The 20,676-nt window shown below is 38.1% G+C and overlaps 2 long non-coding RNA genes across 2 annotated transcripts in view; both read left to right on the forward strand.

Moving 5' to 3' along the window:
- Gm26861 overlaps window positions 1-17,448 on the forward strand; it is a 314,369-nt gene extending 296,921 nt beyond the window's left edge. The window contains exon 7 of the long non-coding RNA XR_001780860.2: window positions 17,378-17,448. This is a non-coding gene — a long non-coding RNA (predicted gene, 26861). The remainder of the gene's footprint in view (window positions 1-17,377) is intronic.
- A 541-nt stretch (window positions 17,449-17,989) lies between these two features.
- Window positions 17,990-20,327, forward strand: Gm40666. The gene is made up of 3 exons (XR_873124.1): window positions 17,990-18,052; window positions 19,936-20,037; window positions 20,216-20,327. It is a non-coding gene; the product is annotated as a predicted gene, 40666 (long non-coding RNA).
- Window positions 20,328-20,676: the final 349 nt, after the last annotated feature.

The raw sequence follows: 20,676 nt of genomic DNA on the forward strand, positions 1-20,676 counted from the left end.
GAATGTGGAGAAGGTTGGTGAGACAGCAACCATAATAATTTTGAAACTGAGCTAAGCAAATATTGAATGGTCCTTGATTCTGTTTCCAGGACAGGGCACGGCTTTGGTGGTCCTGGCTTTAGCCTCTAGGTGCTTTTGTTGACCTTATTTCTCCACAATATTCTCAGTTTGTGTTATGCAAGGAGAAACCTACCTGAGAACTAGATCTTGTGTACTCCTGTTCTGACTAGTTTTTCTTTCAACCTATTTTACCAATACTTTAGTGCTGTAATTTCCTTGCAGATTTGAAAAGACTTACTCCATGGATCTGGAGAAGCCTTTCTACTTTGGGTTCTGCTGACAAGGTTTAGGGACTATGCCATACAGCTCTCACCATGACTTGTGCTTCACTGAAGGGTTCCTTCAGCATACCCTGAGTTGCTTGAAATGATGGGATTTGCAGCAGAATATTCAAATGCCTTATCTGCCTGAGCTTTTTCAGAAATTTGTGTACGTCTATCTACACTCACTCTGTTATCACTAACGAAGGCCCTATAACCCATTTTTTTTTCCTGGTCACTCCTAGAAAGTACTTTTAAATTTTTTCTTTGCCTAAACAAAGAGGCTTAGTTAGCTCATGATGATCATTCCCTGTAGTTTTTTTTTTTAAACTAATCAATCCCCCAGTTTATTGTCTCTTGCATATAAGAGGCGAGAAGAAACCAGGGACACCCTTAGCAGTTTGCTTGAATAGTTTATTGGGTAATTTTTCATGATTAGTGTTATTGACATGTAAATTTTCCTCAGCTTTGTGCCACTTGAGAAGACTCTGTCCCCCTGATTTTGGAGAATATTCTTATTCCTTTTGAGACTTCATTACCAGTATTTTCTAAGTTCAGACTGCTATCCAGATCCTTATGGAGGTGACTTACACATTTTGTATTATTATATTTCACATCTTTCTAGCCTCTGACTGTACATGCTCTGGTGACACTTCCATACTTTCTGAAACTGTTCAAAAGTATTCTTCTAGGCAGCAAAATGTATGTTATTCATCTATTGCTGTGTAACAAGTACCATCTAACAAGTAGGATATGACCATATACATTTATTTACTTTGTTACAGTTTGTCTCAGTCTCATACCCAGTGACTTAAGGGCCCTCTGTTTCTAGGACTTGCTCAATGATATATCTAGGTGCTTCAAGGGTTCTGAACACTTAATTGAAAAAAAAAATTCTATACCAAGCTCAAAATGCCCACTATTGGACTAAATACTTGTGGCCCTGCCTGGGCCTTGATCACAAGCATACCTCAGTGCTTTGTTATATGAATCTCTTCAATATGGCCCCTTATCATGTGAATCCATGAGGTCAGAACAGTAAAAGTACGTGTTAGTGAATGGAAACAACAGTCCCATTAAACTTAATCATTTAAGAGATATAATTTTTATATTCCATTTATATTCCAATGGGTATGAATTATATCAGAAAGTAAACAATTATCACCTATCCCCCAAATAAGCCTTCCTAGTAAGGTTGAGAGAGGCAGTAATCTATAGTTATAGAAATAAGAACTTAGGGTGCAATTTAATACTATATACATTAATAGGATATTACCAGATGCTCCTTTAGGTCTGAGATTTAACTATCCATAGATTTTTGGCCTAACTAATGGAACCATATTTGAGGTCTGTCTTGTGGAGTAGTCTTGAAATCTATCCAAAAAGTGCTTGGTCACCCCCATAACATTTGTACCACCAATATATTACTGCATATCCTTTCCTAGTCAGTCATTATTATAGCTCACAGGGTTGACATATGGGTGTGTTGATGACTTTTCTCCCCCAAGTAGCATGTTGTAGTAACATTCTTTGTGAATTCTAGAATTTTGGTTTCTTTAAAACAAACAAACAAACAAACAAACAAACACAGGAATATAAGAACATGCTGTTATTTTAATCTCAGCTATAGGGATGTGGGGCAGCTTTGGACTATCTGCAGCAGCTGACTATGATTTGCCCCATGCTCTAGCAGAAGTGTGGTTTTTCCAGCAACAGATAGCTTCTGTAATTGTGTGATATTTGGACTTCTTGAAACTTTTCAGAGGTGTATAAATGCTAGAACCCTGATAGGTGTAATGGTTGTTGATATTTTAGGGAGATTGGTTGTGGTTTGTTAGTAGCCATGACCAGAGAAGAAGCAAAAGGAAAGAATTTAGATTCAGGTTTCCTAATTCCTCTTCCCTCTCTATTTTTCTCATATCTAGTATTAAGGGGTGAAACAGCAGGGATAAAGGGGGAAACTAAAAAGAACCCACAAAATAGCAAAGACCAGCTACAGCATGTATTAAACCTATCATTATGATAGGTAGACAGTAGAGATGAATCTTCTAGATCAGTATCATCTTCATTTCTCCATGTCCTATCATCAAGTATGAGATGTTTTAAGTAACTAATGCCGATGGAAATGGCCTGTAATTTGGGGGCTGTTTACTGACCTCATTGACCAACAACTCAAAAAGAAATAACCCATACCATACTTGGATATTTATTTACTAATACATGATATTTGGGGAGAAGTTACTTTTACAGGGTAACTCCATTAATACCTGCCTCTCTCTCTCTCTCTCTCTCTCTCTCTCTCTCTCTCTCTCTCTCTCTCTCTCTCTCTCTCTCTCTTTCTCTCTCTCTCTCTCTCTCCTGTAAGCTTTTCCAATTGAAAATACCATATGGTATTTTCAAAGGTCTTAGTGTTAGCTGTCTTTCACTGGAGTACTTCCTCTTATATCCCTCCCACTCGTACCCACTTAACCCTTCCTATTATATTATTCTCCTTTACCTTGCATTCCACCAGCTTTCTCTACCCCTTTACCTGTTCTTCTTTATGACGCCTTACTGGTTTTCTAACTCCTATGGGTACTCTAACTTAAACACACATATCTAAATATTCAGATGTAGCACCTACATATAAAGTAATGTGAAATATTGGTCTTCCTGGATATGGGTTACCTCACTTAGAATGATTATTTCAGCTCCATTCATTTTCCTGAAAGTTTTGTAATTTCATTTTTTATCTCATAAACTTTATCATTTAAAAATCTTGAAAAATGAGTAAAAAGAGTACACACCAAATTTAACCAGACTCCTGTTCTGTTCTATACAACCCAATGAAGTTCTATACAGTTAAAATTGGCATTCAATTTTTCTTTACAGCTGAGTAATATTTCATTGCTCACATGAACAACATTTTAATTATTTACTCATATGTTGATGGACATCTACACTATTTCAGTTTCCTGGCTATTGTTAATAGAGCAGTAATAAACATTGTTGAGCAAGTATATAGAGGATATACAGAATTCTTTGAGTTAGATTACATAGCATACTGAGTCTTTTTAGTGTTATGCTAATGTATCCATGTTTAGGGATGACCCCTTAGCACTAAATGATGTATCGTGGACCTTGTGCCTTAAGAAAGTTCATTTTACTCTTTCATTAGCCACTGACTGCCTGTAGTCATTTACCTGAGCTTGAGGCCTCATGAGTCTCTGTGCAGAGGTATACACATAGTCAACACTCGGGAAATAAAAGACTGTTGAATATTCAGCTTAAGTGGGACTCCAATATCACACATTTTCTCCTCAAGGCTCAAAGATCATTGTTACAGATGGGGTAAAAAATTGTAAGAGTTAGAGGGTGTAGATATCTGTAGCAAAGCAGTATTTGTTTTATATGAAAGGACCGTTGTACACATTAACTCATAGCAACTGAGACTGCATACATCAGATCTGTGTAAGATTAAGCCAGCAAAATTCCATCATGATATTAACTCCGACCATTTTCTGAGGATCTGAGAATCCACAAACAACTGATGATGGATGAGGTGTTAAGTCCTGCACGGCTATGTGGAAGGGAGAGTGTACATGGTTCCTGCACCTGGAACAGAGCCATCAGGGTGTAGGGCTCTATAAGTGTTGATGGCTGCTAAGCATGAGACTTGTTTGTATAAAAATATATGTTTTACTTCATGTTCCTCCTTTTAAGGCAATGACTCCATGATAATCAGAGACAGCCCAAGTCTGGGAGTCAAGGGTGTGTCTAATGTCTCAGCAAAATGGTAAATTCTGCAACCTTCAGGACAGTCCTTAAGGCTGTGGGAAAGAACTTCGAAAACATGAGTTCTAGAATATATTTCTTAACTATGCAAAAAATAAGGATTCAATATGAATTGTATAAAGAGCCTCATGGACCTGAAAGAACAGAGACACTATGAGCCAGCCTAGTATCAGAAAGAGACTAAGAACTAAGATAAAGAGATTTAAGGAGTCATGATTTCAGGGTGGTATACAATCCAGTCTATGGAACTAACTTATTGTCTGGCCTTTCAAAGGAACATAGATCTCTGAATTCATTTGCAAGGTTAAAAAATGTGCTTGCTATGTCTTTCTAATAATTGATGGGCTGGGGTTGTGGAATGCTGACTTGTGAGATAATTAAAAAGGAACCTGGAATAAAACTGAATTGATATGTAAATAAAAGACTGGTCCTAGGTCAGTGAGAGCTGAGTTATCTGAATGTGCTTTCTATAGATATCCAGAGAAAGCTGTCTTGAAAAAAACCACAGGCTATCAGCATGTACCTTATAATTGACTTTGAGTCATTAGTTTTTGATGCTCTCAAACACCTCTTCTCTCAGAAACACCTCTCCAAGCTGGAGCTGATCCTTCGCAGTGAGGTAGATAGAGTCCATGCTCCAGTAAATTGCTCCACATTTAGATAATGATAAAAGGACTCAATGATAGGAGAAAGAGAGAGAGGAGAAAGACAGAGAGAATATTGGGTGTGAAAAGGCAGGAATACTGGTGAAATTGGAGAGGAGGGAATGGATGGTGGATTTGATCCAAATGCATTTGCATGTATAAATATTGCATACATATTTACAAAACTGTTTACATGCCAAGATTATGAGGTATTATGAGGGACAAAGATGTTTGTATAGTTAGACTATCACAAAATGCTCAAAATGTTTCTTATTATTCAGTAATATACCTTGGCAACCATCCTACATTAGTATTGTTGAGGTTTGGTCTGCTGCTATGTATTGTAATACTAAATTTTGTACCTGAAGGTCTAGACCTATGAGTGAATTCTCACATTTACAAGCTTTTATTGTACAAACCATGTTTCTTGATTTAAAACTATTGGTCAAATAAAACTGGCTACAGACAATTACAGGAGGGATTAGAGATGGGTGGGTGTTGGGGGCAGAGAAGAGAGAGGAGAGAGGAAAGACCAATAAGAGAAGGAAGAAAAACAAGAGGAGAGGAGGAAGCCTCCATGAGGGGAGATGATCCATGAGCACGTGGCCAGGAGAGACAGCAGTGTCTGGAGTACACTGCTGGGGATGTAACCAGGCCAGCAAGTAGATTAGATTACAGTAGATTAGGGATGATTCCCCCCTTAATTTTTAAAACCTAATAATAATAATAATAATAATAATAATAATAATAATAATAATAACCACATTCTAAATCTCATTTATTTATAAGCTAGTCAGGGATAAGCTAAATTGGTTGTACTGAAAAGTATATCTTAAATCTGCTTTTTTTTTTAGTACTTTTTCTTTTAAAAAATTATTTTATTTACTTACATCCCAAAGGTTGCTCCCCTCTTAGTTCCCCCTCACAGAGTTCTTACTCACCATCTCCCCTCCCCTTTGCCTTTGGGAAGGAGCACCCTTGATATTCTCCACCCTGAGGCATCAAGTCTCTACAGGATTAGGCACATCCTCTCCCACTGTGGCTAGACAAGACAACCCTTTGCTATATATATATGCTAGGGATCTTGGACCAGCCTGTGTATGCTCTTTGATTGGTGGCGGCCTGACTTGTGCTTTCCTTTGTGTTAAACTTTTTATAAGTCTGTCAGTTGTATGCTAGGTATTCTGTACTTTTTGGCTAGCATCCACTTGTCAATGAGTACCTACATTGCATGTCCTTTTGGGTCTGAATTATCTCACTCTGGATGATATTTTCTAGTTCCATTCATTTGCCTGAAAAATTCATGATGCCCTTGTCTTTAATAGTGGAATAGTACTCCACTGTGTAATTGAACCACATTTTCTGTATCAAACTATCAGTTGAGGGACTTCTAGATTGCTTCAAGTTTCTGGATATTGTCAATAAGGCTGCTATGAACATAGTGTCCTTGTGATATAGTTGAGCATCATTTGAGTTTATGCCCAGGAACAGTATAGCTGGGTCTTCAGGTAGAACTATTTCCAGTTTTCTGAGGAACCAGATTGATTTTCAGAGTGGTTGCAAAATTTTGCAATCCCACCAGCAATGGAGGAGTGTTCCCCTTTCTCCACTTCCTCACTAGCATCTATTGTCACTTCAATTTTTTATCTTAGCCAATCTGATTGGTGAAAGGTAGATATTGAACATTTTTAAGTGCGTCTTGGCCATTAGAGATTCTTCTGCTGAGAATTCTCTGCTTAGCTCTGTACCCCCTTTAAAAAATGGGTTATTTGATGTTTTCTGGAGTGTAGCTTCTTGAGTTCTTTTTATATTTTGGATATTATCCCTCTGTGTGATACAGGGTTAGTGACGAAATTTTCCCAATCTTTAGGTTGCTGTTTTGTCCTATCGATAGTGTCCTTTGCCTTGTAGAAGCTTCCATTTCAAGAAGTCCCATTTATCATTTATTTATTTATTTATTTATTTATTTTTATATAATTTACATTTCTTTTTTTCTTTTTCCAATTTTTTATTAGATATTTTCTTTTTTTGTTTTATTCTTATTTTTATTAGATATTTTCTTTATATTTCAAATGCTATCCCGAAAATTCTTTATACCCTCCCCCAGCCCTGCTCCCCTACCCACCCACTCCCACTTCTTGGCCCTGGCATTCCCCTGTACTGGGGCATATAAAGTTTGCAAGACCAGGGGCCTCTTCTCCCAATGATGGCTGAGTAGGCCATCTTCTGCTACATATGCAGCTAGATACATGAGCTCTGGGGGTACTGGTTAGTTTATATTGCTGTTCCACTTGTAGGGTTGTAGACCCCTTTAGCTCCTCAGGTACTAGCTCCTTCATTGGGAGCCCTGTGTTTCATCCTATAGATGACCGTGAGCATCTACTTCTGTATCTGCCAGGCACTGTCATAGCCTCACTCGAGATAGCTATATCAGGGTCCTTTCAGCAAAATCTCGCTGGCATATGCAATAGTGTCTGGGTTTGGTGGCTTATTATGGGATGGATCCTGGGTGAGGTAGTCTCTGGATGGTCCATCCTTTTGTCTTAGCTACAAAGGTATTTTCTTCATTTACATTTCAAATGCTATCCCAAAAGTCCCCTACACCGCCGTCCCCACCTGCTCTCCTATTGATTTTAGCACTTGAGCCATTGGTATTTTGTTCAGGAAATTTTTTCCTATGCCAATGCATTCAAGGTTATTTCCCACATTCTCTTCTGTTAGATTCAGTATATACAGTATTATGTTGAGGTCCTTGATCCACTTGGACTGGAGCTTTGTGCAGGATGACAAATATGGCTCAATTTGCATTCTTTTACATACAGACTGCCTGTTAGGCCAGCACTACTTGTTGGAGATGCTTTCTTTTTTCCCATTGTATAGTTTTGACTTCTCTGTCAAAGATCAAGTATCCATAGGTGTGTTGGTTTATCTCTGCCTCTTTGTTTATATTCTTTGGATCAACCTACCAGTCTCTGTACCAAATCCATGCAGTTTTTTTTTTAAATCACTATTGCTCTGTAGTACAGGTTGAGTTCATAGATTGTAATTCCTCCAGATGTTCTTTTATTGTTGAGAATTATTTTGTCTATCTTGGGTTTATGTTTTTCCATATGAAGTTGAGAATTGTTCTTTCAATGTCTGTAAAGGAACTGTGCTGGTATTGTGATGGAGATTGGATTAACTCTGTAGAGTGCTTTTGGTAAAATGGCCATTTTCACTATATTACTACTGCTAATCCATGAGCATGGAAGATCTTTCCATCTTCCGAGGTCTTCTTTGAGTTGTTTCTTCAGGGACTTAAAGTTCTTGTCATACAGATCTTTTACTTGCTTGCTTAGACTTATACAAAGATATACTATTTGTGGCTATTGTGAAAGGTGTTATTTCTCTAATCTCTTTGTCTGCTCACTTATCATTTGTATAAAGAATGGCAACAGATATCTTTGAGTTAATTTTATATCCAGCAACTTTGCTGAAGTTGTTTTTTAGCTGTAGGAGTTCTCTGGCAAGTTATGTATAGTAAACTTTTGGGTAAGTTATGTATAGTAATCTTTTGGGTAAGTTATGTATATTAATGTATCATCTGAGGATAGTGATACCTTGACCTCTTCCTTTCCAAATTGTATCCCTTTGATCTCTTTCTGTTGTCTTATTGCTCTGGCTACAACTTCAAGTACTATATTGGATAGAAAGGGAGAGAATTGACAGCCTTGTCTTGTCTCTGATTTTAATGGGATAACTTCAAGTTTCTCCTCATTTAATTTGATGTTGTTTTCTATTGGTTTGCTGTATATTACTTTTATTATGTTTAGGTATGTGCCTTGAATTCCTGATCTTTCCAAGACTTTTAACATGAAGGAGTGTTGGATTTTTGTCAAAGGCTTCCTCAGTCAAGTATTTCTGTATTTTATGTTTATTGGGTAATGTTACTCTATTGAAAATGTACACTATGAAAGGGAAAATATATGAAATATTACTTGGTAAGTTTTATATTTTTATATTATATAGCTTGGGTGAGTGTAGCTCAGTTGACAGAGTCCTTACTTAGCATGAACAAAGCCCAGGGATCAACTCCCAGTACCTCATAAATTGGGGGAGGTTAATACACATCTATAGTCTCAACCCTCAGTGGATCAAAAATTATAGGTGATCCTCAGTTACATTGGGGAGTTTGAGACAAGCTTAGACTGTATAATATTCTCTTTTAAAAATTAACTAAGCATATTATTCCAAATACTTTATTAATATCTTAAAAGGGAATTCTACATAGCTTGTTCAAATTTTAAAAAATCTACCTAAAAGTAACAAGATTTTTGTTACTTTTTACTTGATGTATCTTTTGCACCAATGTTCTCTGAAGCTTAGCAGGATAGAATTTGTCTTAGTAATATTTCCAGTTTAATATATAGCAGCTTACTAAAGAGTATGACTATAGTGGACTTAGATCTGAATTGATAAGAGTTATAATGATCTGAAAGAACTAGTCATGTTATTTTAAATGTAAAAAGAGCATCACTTAGGAGGTTTGAAATCGCTCAGTATCAGTCATTAAGTCAAATTACATTGGAACCATGATAGGCTAGGGGAAGAGGCTTTGTCCTTAAAGTACTTTCTTTATTCAATGTATGCAGAGGTCAGATCCTTTTTTTTTCCATTTTTTATTAGGTATTTAGCTCATTTACATTTCCAATGCTATGCCAAAAGTCCCCCATACCCACCCACCCCCACTCCACTACCCACCCACTCCCCCTTTTTGGCCCTGGCGTTCCCCTGTACTGGGGCATATAAAGTTTGCACGTCAAATGGGCCTCTCTTTCCAGTGATGGCCGACTAGGCCATCTTTTGATACATATGCAGCTAGAGACAAGAGCTCCGGGGTACTGCTTAGTTCATATTGTTGTTCCACCTATAGGGTTGCAGTTCCCTTTAGTTCCTTGGGTGCTTTCTCTAGTTCCTCCATTGGGGGCCTTGTGACCCATCCAATAGCTGACTGTGATCATCCACTTCTGTGTTTGCTAGGCCCTGGCATAGTCTCACAAGACACAGCTATATATGGGTCCTTTCAGCAAAATCTTGCTAGTGTATGCAATGGTGTCAGCTTTTGGAAGCTTATCATGGGATGGATCTCTGGATATGGCAATCACTAGATGGTCCATCCTTTCGTCACACTTCCAAATTTTGTCTCTGTAACTCCTTCCATGGGTGTTTTGTTTCCTATTCTAAGAAGGGGCAAAGTGTCCACACTTTGGTCTTCGTTCTCTTGAGTTTAATGTGTTTAGCAAATTATATCTTATATCTTGGGTATCCTAAGTTTCTGAGCTAATATCCACTTATTAGTGAGTACATATTGTGAGAGTTCCTTTGTGATTGGGTTACCTCGCTCAGGATGATGCCCTCCAGGTCCATCCATTTGGCTAGGAATTTCATAAATTCATTCTTTTTAATAGCTGAGTAGTACTCCATTGTGTAAATGTACCACAATTTCTGTATCCATTCCTCTGTTGAGGGGCATCTGGGTTCTTTCCAGCCTCTGGCTATTATAAATAAGGCTGCTATGAACATAGTAGAGCATGTGTCCTTCTTACTGGTTGGGGCATCTTCTGGATATATGCCCAGAAGAGGTATTGCTGGATCTTCCGGTAGTACTATTTCCAATTTTCTGAGGAACCGCCAGACTGATTTCCAGAGTGGTTGTACAAGCCTGCAATCACACCAACAATGGAGGAGTGTTCCTCTTTCTCCACATCCTCGCCAGCATCTGCTGTCACCTGAATTTTCAACTTAGCCATTCTGACTGGTGTGAGGTGGAGTCTCAGGGTTGTTTTGATTTGCATTTCCCTGATGATTAAGGATGTTGAACATTTTTTCAGGTGCTTCTCTGCCATTCGGTATGCCTCAGGTGAGAATTCTTTGTTCAGCTCTGAGCCCCATTTTTTAATGGGGTTATTTGATTTTATGGAGTCTACCTTCTTGAGTTCTTTATATATATTGGATATTAGTCCCCTGTCCGATTTGGGATAGGTAAAGATCCTTTCCCAATCTGTTGATGGTCTTTTTGTCTTATTGACGGTGTCTTTTGCCTTGCAGAAGCTTTGCAATTTTATGAGGTTCCATTTATCGATTCTCGATCTTACAGCACAAGCCATTGCTGTTCTATTCAGGAATTTTCCCCCTGTACCCATATCTTCGAGGCTTTTCCCTACTTTCTCCTCTATAAGTTTCAGTGTCTCTGGTTTTATGTGGAGATCCTTTATCCACTTAGATTTGATCTTAGTACAAGGAGATAGTACTGGAACAATTCGAAATCTTCTACATGATAACAGCCAGTTGTGCCAGCACCATTTGTTGAAAATGCTGTCTTTTTTCCACTGGATGGTTTTAGCTCCCTTGTCAAAGATCAAGTGACCATAGGTGTGTGGGTTCATCTCTGGGTCTTCAATTCTGTTCCATTGGTCTACTTGTCTGTCACTATAGCAGTACCATGCAATTTTTATCACAATTTCTCTGTAGTACATCTTTAGGTCGGGCATGGTGATTCCACCAGAGGTTCTTTTATCCTTGAGAAGAGTTTTTGCTATCCTAGGTTTTTTGTTATTCCAGATGAATCTGCCGATTGCCCTTTCTAATTCGTTGAAGAATTGAGTTGGAATTTTGATGGGGATTGCATTGAATCTGTAGATTGCTTTTGGCAAGATAGCCATTTTTACTATATTGATCCTGCCGATCCATGAGCATGGGAGATCTTTCCATCTTCTGAGATCTTCTTTAATTTCTTTCTTCAAAGACTTGAAGTTCTTGTCATTCAGATCTTTCACTTCCTTAGTTAGAGTCATGCCTAGGTATTTTATATTATTTGTGGCTATTGAGAAGGCTGTTGTTTCCTTAATTTCTTTCTCAGCCTGTTTGTCCTTTGTGTAGAGAAAGGCCATTGACTTGTTTGAGTTAATTTTATATCCAGCTACTTCACCGAAGCTGTTTATCAGGTTTAGGAGTTCTCTGGTGGAATTTTTAGGGTCACTTATATATACTATCATATCATCTGCAAAAAATGATAAATTGACTTCTTCCTTTCCAATTTGTATCCCCTTGATCTCCTTTTGTTGTCTAATTTCTCTGGCTAGGACTTCAAGTACAATGTTGAATAGGTAGGGAGAGAGTGGACAGCCTTGTCTAGTCCCTGATTTTAGTGGGATTGATTCAAGCTTCTCACCATTTACTTTGATGCTGGCTACTGGTTTGCTATAGATTACTTTTATCATGTTTAGGTATGGGCCTTGAATTCCTGATCTTTCCAAGACTTTTATCATGAATGGGTGTTGGATTTTGTCAAATGCTTTCTCAGCATCTAACGAGATGTTCATGTGGTTTTTGTCTTTGAGTTTGTTTATATACTGGATTACATTGATGGATTTCCATATATTGAACCATCCCTGCATCCCTGGGATGAAAACAACTTGGTCAGGATGGATGATTGTTTTGATATGTTATTGGATTCGGTTAGCAAGAACTTTATTGAGGATTTTTGCATCAATATTCATAAGGGATATTGGTCTGAAGTTCTCTAACTTTGTGGGGTCTTTTTGTGGTTTAGGTATCAGAGTAATTGTGGCTTCATAGAATGAGTTGGGTAGAGTACCTTCTGTTTCTATTTTGTGGAATAGTTTGTGAAGAACTGGAATTAGATATTCTTTGAAGGTCTGACAGACCTCTGCAGTAAGCCCATCTGGTCCTGGGCTTTTTTTGGTTGGGAGACTATTAATGACTGCTTCTATTTCTTTGGGGGATATCGGGCTGTTTAGATCATTAACCTGATCTTGATTCAACTTTGGTACCTGGTATCTGTCTCAAAACTTGTCCATTTCATCCAGGTTCTCCAGTTTTGTTGAGTATAGCCTTTTGTAGAAGGATCTGATGGTGTTTTGGATTTCTTCGGGATCTGTTGTTATGTCTCCCTTTTCATTTCTGGTTTTGTTAATTAGAATGCTTTCCCTGTGCCCTCTAGTGAGTCTGGCTAAGGGTTTGTCTTTCTTGTTGATTTTCTCAAAGAACCAGCTCCCTGATTGGTTGATTCTCTGAATAGTTCTTCTTGTTTCCACTTGGTTGATTTCGCCTCTGAGTTTGATTATTTCCTGTCTTCTACTCCTCTTGGGTGAATTTGCTTCCTTTTGTTCTAGAGCTTTTAGGTGTGTTGTCAAGCTGCTAATGCATGCTCTCTCTAGTTTCTTTTTGGAGGCACTCAGAACTATGAATTTTCCTCTTAGAAATGCTTTCATTGTGTCCCATAAGTTTGGGTATGAAGTGGCTTCATTTTCATTGAACTCTAAGAAGTCCTTAATTTCTTTCTTTATTCCTTCCTTGACCAAGGTATCATTGAGAAGAGTGTTGTTCAGTTTCCACGTGAATGTTGGCTTTCTACTATTTATGTTGTTATTGAAGATCAGCTTTAGTGCATGGTGATCTGATAGGATGCATGGGAAAATTTCAATATTTTTGAATCTGTTGAGGCCTGATATGTGACCTATTATGTGGTCAATTTTGGAGAAGGTACCATGAGGTGCTGAGAAGAAGGTATATCTTTTTGTTTTAGGATAAAATGTTCTGTAGATATCTGTCAGATCCATTTGTTTCATAACTTCTGTTAGTTTCACTGTGTCCCTGTTTAGTTTCTGTTTCCATGATCTGTCCATTGGTGAAAGTGGTGTGTTGAAGTCTCCCACTATTATTGTGTGAGGTGCAATGTGTGCTTTGAGATTTACTAAAGTTTCTTTAATGAATGTGGCTGCCCTTGTATTTGGAGCATAGATATTCAGAATTGATAGTTCCTCTTGGAGGATTTTACCTTTGATGAGAATGAAGTGCCCCTCCTTGTCGTTTTTGATGACTTTGGGTTGGAAGTCAATCTTATCAGATATTAGGATGGCTACTCCAGCTTGTTTCTTCATACCATTTGCTTGGAAAATTGTTTTCCAGCCTTTCATTCTGAGGTAGTGTCTATCTTTTTCTCTGAGATGAGTTTCCTGTAAGCAGCAAAATGTTGGGTCTTATTTGTGTAGCCAGTTTGTTAGTCTATGTCTTTTTATTGGGGAGTTGAGACCATTGATATTAAGAGATATTAAGGAAAAGTAATTGTTGCTTCCTGTTATTTTTGTTGTTAAAGTTGGCATTCTGTTCTTGTGGCTGTCTTCTTTTAGGTTTGTTGAGGGATTACCTTCTTGTTTCTTCTAGGGCATTGTTCCTGTTCTTGTATTCGTTTTTTTCTGTTATTATCCTTTGAAGGGCTGGATTCGTGGAGAGATAATGTGTGAATTTGGTTTTGTCGTGGAATACTTTGGTTTCTCCATCTATGGTAATTGAGAGTTTGGCTGGGTATAGTAGCCTGGGCTGGAATTTGTGTTCTCTTAGTGTCTGTATAACATCTGTCCAGGCTCTTCTGGCTTTCATAGTCTCTGGTGAAAAGTCTGGTGTAATTCTGATAGGCCTTCCTTTATATGTTACTTGACCTTTCTCCCTTACTGCTTTTAATATTCTATCTTTATTTAGTGCATTTGTTGTTCTGATTATTATGTGTCCGGAGGAATTTCTTTTCTGGTCCAGTCTATTTGGAGTTCTGTAGGCTTCTTGTATGTTCATAGGCTTCTCTTTCTTTAGATTTGGGAAGTTTTCTTCAATAATTTTGTTGAAGATGTTTGTTGGACCTTTGAGTTGAAAATCTTCATTCTCATCCACTCCTATTATCCGTAGGTTTGGTCTTCTCATTGTGTCCTGGATTTCCTGGATATTTTGAGTTAGGATATTTTTGAATTTTCCATTTTCTTTGATTGTTGTGCCGATGTTCTCTATGGAATCTTCTGCACCTGAGATTCTCTCTTCCATCTCTTGTATTCTGTTGCTGATGCTCGAATCTATGGTTTCAGATTTCTTTCCTAGGATTTCTATCTCCAGTGTTGCCTCACTTTGAGTTTTCTTTATTGTGTCTACTTCCCTTTTTACGTCTAGTATGGTTTTGTTCATTTCCATCACCTGTTTGGATGTTTTTTCCTCTTTTTCTGTAAGGACTTCTACCTGTTTGATTGTGTTTTCCTGTTTTTCTTTAAGGACTTGTAACTCTTTAGCTGTGTTCTCCTGTATTTCTGTAAGTGAGTTATTAAAGTCCTTCTTGATGTCCTCTACCATCATCATGAGATATGCTTTTAAATCTGGGTCTAGGTTTCCGGGTGTGTTGGGGTGCCCTGGACCGGGCGAAGTGGGAGTGCTGGGTTCTGATGATGGTGAGTGGTCTTGGTTCCTGTTAGTAAGATTCCTACGTTTACCTTTCGCCATCTGGTAATCTCTGGAGTTAGTTGTTATAGTTGACTCTGTTTAGAGATTGTTCTTCTCGTGATTCTGTTACTGTCTATCAGCACACCTGGGAGACAGATTCTCTCCTCTGAGTTTCAGTGCTCAGAGCACTCTCTGCTGGCAAGCTCTCTTACAGGGAAGGTGCGCAGATATCTTGTGTTTGGACCTCCTCCTGGCCGAAGAAGAAGGCCCAAAACAGGACCTTTCTCAGAAGCTGTGTTGCTTTGGCAGGTCCCAGAAGCTGTCAGCTTCTGTGGTGCAGACTCTCACCTGTGCAGACTAAATTCCTAAGTTCGGCAGAGTCCCGGAACCAAGGTGGCGCCTGCTGCTCCTGAGGCTGAGGGCTTCCGAGCCAGGCGGACACCTGTCCTCTGGTCCGGACGGTGGCTGGCAGTCTGTGGCCGGCAAAGGGTGCTGCCTCAGCGGCTCTGTGCCTCTGCCTGTTCCAGAAGCTGTCCGGTTCTGTGGTGCACCCTCTCACCTGTTCAGACTAATTTCCTAAGTTCGGCAGAGTCCTGGAACCAAGGTGGCACCTGGTGCTCCTGAGGCTGAGCCAGAGGTCTGTTCCTTTAGACTTCTTTTCCCTTGGTTAGATTGTACTGTATTCTGTATTCATTAGCCTGAAGTTTTGAGAGGGGAGGAGAGAAGTTTCTGATTTCCTTGGAAATTTGGTTTTATTGTGTGATATTTTACTAGAAGTCGTCTTATGAGAGGATATTTTGCTGAAGCAGACACAAGAGAAGATGTTTTTCTGGAACAGATACCTGGTGTTTTTCTGGAAGCTGTCTTGTGAAAGAGCATGTGATGTTTTGCTGGAGTAAACACTTGAGAGGGCCTATAATGTTTAAATAGAAAATAACCCCAAAGCAAGTGAGAGGACTCTTTTGCATTTGTTCACCTTGTAAGGCTTCATTGGTCTTTGCTGATGATGCTCTTGCATTGGATTGCCTTGCAACATTTTTCTCATCTTTGCTTACTTGTCATAACATCATAGAGAGAAATGTGCCAGAAAACTACTTGTGGTATTTCAGCTGCTTCTTGCTGCTTCCACAGACTTGTGCCAATTTGGTAGATCCTTGTATTTTCTTTTGGATCAAGCCGCTGCTACTGATTTTGGACTGGACTGCTGATATCCTGACAATGAATATTGGAATTACCCACAAAGAACTACTTATAAACAGCTTCAAATCCCCCATTTCCTATCAACTTTTCTTTTCCCCTACATTTGGTTGGTTGGCTAGGAGGGAGGTTGAAGCCTTTAAGAACCTTAGTTCAAGTAGATTTTGAAAATTTTAAGCCTATGAAAAAGAGAGAGAAAGAGAGAGAGAGAATCTAAGTGAATGATGTGTCTATGTTTATAAATAAGCTTATGAGTACGTGAGAAGGTCAGAGGCAGCATCTGGCATCCTCTTTTTAATTTCTTTGAGTCAGGGTCTCTTCCTGAACTGAGTTCATGTTTTGTGTGTTTGTTTGATTTTTTTCTTCTTTTTTTAGTTAGGCTAGTGTCTGGCAAGCACTATTGATCCTCTAGCTATACCCTGATCAGTGCTGAGGCTCTGAGTATGCATAGGACCACACCTAACATCTGTTGCATTGGGACTGGGATCAAAACTATGGTCTCAGTGCTTGCATGGCCAGTGCTGTTACTTACTGACCATATTTGTAAACTCTGTTTATCTGATTTTTAATACTCAACAATGTTGACTTGTTTTAAGGTTTCTAGTGCTGGTGATTGAATCCAGGACTCCACATAAGCTAGCACTGAGCTGCAACTCCAGCCCCAGGCCCTACAACTTCGCTTGGCCACATGGAACATGTGCCTTTCTGTTGACAGAAGTAAAGAAGACGGCATCAAAGAGTTTACTTCATGACTGCTTTTCTAAATTCAGAAAAAAATATATACATATGTGTTACCTAGAATAGGCATCTTGCTATATTCTCAAATATTTGTATCTTCCTTTAATGAAAATATATTAGGAAAGTCCAAGAAAGTCACTAATGTATCAAAGTCCCATCTAAACACTGTTATTCATTGGTAGAGGATTCTTCTGCCTTCTCACAACTTTCCATGAATTTTTCCCATTCACAAGATTTTAGTCTACTGCTTTTTATATTGATTATGAGACCACATTAGAAGCTTTCTAACCAGGAATGACCTAGTACATTTTCATATACAAGACCACAATTTCTTATGATAGATTACAATCCAGAAGATTATAGAGGAAGATTTTCCTAATAAAATCTCCGTCTAAGTTATAGTATCTCTAGAGATAATATTTTTTCATTCTTTTGCTTTTACAGACTTTAGATGAACCTGATATTCTCAACCTGAGTGCTCTGGATCTCATCATCCTGTATAAATCATAAATAAGGTGAGGCCAAAGTAATGCCTTATATACTGATTTATTTTTCAGAATGACTCTCTTAGTTTCAAAATTTCTGAGCATACACTATGTATGTTTATCTTCAACACTTTGAATTTTAAATAATTAATTAATTAATTTAGTTATTTAGTTATATTTTTGTGTATACTTTCTCATGTATGACTCATGAAGGACATATTGAAGTCAGAATATAACTTATGGGGATTGGTCCTCTCTTTTCACCATGTAGGCACTGGGAAATTAAGCTCAGCTGATCAGGCTTCATGACAAGTACTATTACTAACAAAGACAGCTCTTCAATCCTTGTTTGTGATTTTAGTTATCTGAATTCATAAAATATTAGCTAAGTAAAATCTATAAGCATTTCAACTTGCTACAGTGGGCCTCAAGTAGAGTAAAAATCTTGTTATAATAATTTCTCTTATAGAGGATAATTCTAACATAATATAGGAAGTTTTATATTTTTTACACATGAGATTTTATTCTTTAAAAATATAAGTGTATGTCTATGTGAATTTGTGCCACTTTAGTGCAGTACCAACAGAGGCCAGAAGAGGTTTCAAATCTCTTGGAGCTACTGTTACAGGCTGTGGTGAGTAGCTATTTTATTGAAAAAGTAACTCACTAGGCAAGTGTTTGTGTTCTTGATTCTAAATTGAATTCTGTTAATTCTTCAGTGAACCTTCTACCTTCTTTGATAGTCTCAACTTCTATGTGTAGCGTTGGTAAGAATCTTTAAATATGCTGCCTGGCGCTTAATGAAAACTCACTTTGAGAATTGTTCCTAACAGTAATAAACCTTGTCAAATAATTTTCACACTTCTCTCACTGATTAGTTCCTCTATAGCTTCTAATTTTACATCCCCAGCATTGAAAAATGAAATTTTAAAATGTGCAAGCTGGCCAATGGTGAGGATCACTTTTTGTCCTTTGTTGGTCAGTAAATTTTAGTCTCTGTAGTTCTCTTTGTGTTGTTAAGGCTAGGGTTACAGTTTGAGAAGAGTTTGGAGGCCATAAAATATCTGCAAACACAAGGATGAAAGGAGGCAACAGAAACAAATTTCTAAAACTGTGAAAGTCTAAATGCTCCAGTGAGGCCTTTAGGGAGCTGGGCTCCTTCAGGAAAGGATCCTGCTCATGGTGCCTGTCACATTCTTCTAATGTTTTGGCTTAGGCTAGCACCAATGCTTTTCTTAAACGATATTCTTATACAGGCATGTTCTTGTGCTCAAGATTTCCCATTCTCTAGCAGCAACAGCTATATCAGATGAGGAACCCCCTAGATGAAACACATCCTTGTCTGAACTAGAATATTTCTGTATGGAGTGACCCAATTTCCACTGACCCTGCCTTTAGGCAGTGTGGATTTTGATAGTTTTGTCTTTGTGCAATACAATACAACTGAGAGTTTATAAATATATGTTATCACTGTCTTGTTAGAGGTGACTAGCAACGAGAAAAGATATGTATTTATTTTATGGTAAGACTATTTTAAGTACTTTGAGTACATCATTACACTTAATCTGCTTAGTGACTCTGTGATAAGAACTAAGATTATAATGCCAGCTTTCTAGGTGAGAAGATAGAGCTGTGCTGTTTCATTATGTTCTAACTATGATTTGCATGCAATCATTAAATATTTTGTGCATACTATAAAACTCGAGTGTATCCCCAGCCCAATTTCAGGAAGCTGTTTAACTTTCCCTATTTCTATCTAAAAAAAAAAAAAAAAAAAAAAAACCTCTTTTCCATTGCAATGAATGGATGTAGAGTGGTTGAGATAAGGTGGTGGTGGTGTGTGTGTATGTGTGTGCTGGAGAGATCGATCAATAGCATTGCCTGTTCTTCCTAAGGACCCAAGTTTAATCCCCAGCATGTTCATGGGGCTCACAACTGTCTGTAAACCCAGTTCCAGGGGACCCGATGCCTTCTTCTGACTATCCTTTGGCAACAGACACACATATACAGGCAAAATATTCGTGCACTTAGAGGAAAAATAAATAAAATTAAAAAATAAATAAATAATAGAGTTATTTTTTAAGAACATGAAGTTGGAAGGAAAACATAGTGGGGAGATAAAGAGAGAAATGGGAAGTGAGGGGATGGAGGGCAGAGTTAATCAAAACACATACACATGCATAAAATTTACAAATAATAAAAACAATGAATGACCAATGTAACTGTCTTCCAAGAAATGTTCTCTACAACAGAAGGAAATGGTTTAGCTTTGTCCCATGGGGCTTAAACATGCTATTAATTTCTGATCCAATAAAACCATTATAATTTCAATTTCACTTCAAATAAGTTTACTGAGACCTTACTTGGATGATACACAGATAGATCATAAATAGCTATTTCTTTAGTATATATATATTTTTTTTTCTAGAAATCATTGTAAAAGGAACATCATTTCTTCAAATGGAAAAAAATCACACTTTAATGGAGTTCTGTTTCTGTTTCTGTTATTTATTTAAGGCAGGAGCTATATAGTCCATTCTGGTCTCTAACTCCCCATGTAGCTGAAGTTGACTCTAAACTTCTGATTCCTGCCTTCACAGATGAGGATTGCGATTATGGGTATGTAACACCAATCCTAGTTTATGTAGGAATCAAACCCAGGGCTGTCTGCATACTACTAGCAAGCATTTTCCTAACCAAATTCAATGCCTCTGTTAAATGTCTTCCTCACCCCAGAAAGAAAATGAAGTCCCAAAACAAACATAACCTTTTCCCATTCTATGATGCTCACTTTCAGCACATCAGGATCTGTGGATTCCCAGTGTGCTCTGCATCCAGTGGGCTGTTTAGCAGATGCAGTATATTGGCTCCCTTTGCTATATCCTGTTTTCAGTAAATTTGAGACAAAACACACCAGAAATACTCTGAAAATGAAGTCTGTTGACTGAGTGTCTTGGTGATGGAGAAGGCACCCTGATAAAATGGTCTTGGGATTTACCTGTAAGCCCTTGATATGTGCCATCAGGTTTAGGGTAGAGCTTACAATGGGGATTTGTTCTGGGCTTTGTGGTCATGAAGTGTGGATAAGTCCATGACTGCTAAGCTGTATGTGGAAGATGGAGGCAGAGATGGGTTAGGCTGTGACTGACAGCGGGAATGCCACCATTCCTATCATCAAGGACAGTGGCATTTGACCATAATTTTGCATGGCTTGGGTCACCTTCATATTTTGCCAATGTTTACACAGGACCCTTCTAT

Source organism: Mus musculus, chromosome 13 (assembly GCF_000001635.26).
Source record: "Mus musculus strain C57BL/6J chromosome 13, GRCm38.p6 C57BL/6J".
Lineage (NCBI taxonomy): Eukaryota > Metazoa > Chordata > Mammalia > Rodentia > Muridae > Mus > Mus musculus.